The sequence below is a fragment of the Limulus polyphemus genome, unplaced genomic scaffold, assembly GCF_000517525.1.
Source record: "Limulus polyphemus unplaced genomic scaffold, Limulus_polyphemus-2.1.2 Scaffold10429, whole genome shotgun sequence".
Lineage (NCBI taxonomy): Eukaryota > Metazoa > Arthropoda > Merostomata > Xiphosura > Limulidae > Limulus > Limulus polyphemus.
The window spans coordinates 1,717-3,432 of NW_013676039.1; positions in this window are offsets into that span (position 1 = coordinate 1,717).

A 1,716-nucleotide genomic window follows, 5' to 3' on the forward strand; every position below is an offset into this window, starting at 1 on the left:
AGTCACAAAACAGAGCTGAGTCAAGAGCCTTAACCACGGCATCATACCAAGCCAACCCAATTTGTAGTTGAGATTGTTATTCCTTTTTAGTGAGTCTGGTGGATTACTTGCATTATCATTTCATGTGGCAGTGTTTCTAGCCTGGAATGGTAATCAGTGTATCTTTTAGGTGGGTGTTGTGAGAGTTAGTTTCATGATAAGTTTGCATTGAGTCATATTTTCATTTATGTAGAGAAATGTATTTTTACGATGCCTCATGTTAATTAAGTTTGTTTTCACATATTGTTACCTAAGTGAAAAATATAAACTCTAACTGAAATAGTAATATGAACATAATGTACAAAAAATGTAAGAAAGTTAGTCATGTATTTTATGTGTTACGATGTTTCAGTATGAGTGATGACAGTTCATTTAGAAACGTGAAAATCAGTTTATGGAGCCTAATTGAATAGAAAGTGTGCAATAACTGTATGCTAGTTGAAATTTCTCGCCAAATATCATTAATACACAAATTCGGTTTTGTATCAATATGTAAAGGGAAATAAATATATTTACTGACTTCTAAATTCGGTGATGTACAAAAACTCTATTTAAAGTATGTAGAAAATATATGATTATGTAGAGTTTTAACCATCTATTTTCAATATTAAGTATAATATAAATATATAAATAGCGACAATGTATCATAATTGTCTCGTTCAATTTTATTTCCATAAACGTTTTATGCCATATTGATCACCCTCTCTTTTTAGTAAAACCATGAACACAAAAGGTCAAAAGCTTTCTAAACTTGACATCCTGCTCTGTATATTTTATAAAATCAAAGACAGCCAGTGGTCTTGAATATCGAACATGTGACTTATGTCAGGAACTGTCTGAAAGAGACAAAGCAAACATATAGATTCTATGTAGTTACTGAGAAACAAGTTCTAGACAAAGAGGTAACAATACTGATTGTTATTTATGAAGATACTGTAAACTACCCGACGTTTTGTTAGGTATTGAACTATGCGAAAACGTGAATTTTATATGAGAACACTGAATTGTATAATTCTTATTATCAAAAATCTTTGAAATAATCACTTAAATTATAATTAAGAGTCCTTATGTGCAGTTGGAAAGCTAATAAGTTCAAATGAAAGATACAGAAATAGAATATCTGGTTCGTAAAAACGAAAGAATTACTGGTTTTAAGCGAATACAAAGTCAAACTTTTTTAATCTTGCCATTAGATATTATACATCTCTAATATGATAAAATAGGCTATGCCATTTCTATGAGTGACCACGTGACGACCTTTGTATTTCCTAACAAACAGTGGTCTTGATGTCATGCAGTCTCAAGGTCTATTGAAGAAGAAATTTTAATCTTCAAGTGAATATTCTATAAAAAATGTATAAACAGTAAGTCATTCATTTATTATATTTAGTTGTAGCAAAATGAAATCATACATAGAGAATTAAATAAGCATCCTTTTCAAGATATAAAATTTTGTAAATTAAACTACTGTTTCTAATAACTACCTCTTTCAAATAATGTATACTATATATATTATAATAGTTGTTTCATTGGCTTGTGATAAGCAAAACAGCAGGTGTTCTTTGGAACATTGTCTGCCTAAAGTAACACTATCCTTAGTAATGATAATATCTTAGGCCCATACAAACCGTGTAAATAGTACACAAGTGAAATAACTATTTTGTCAAAAACATAGTT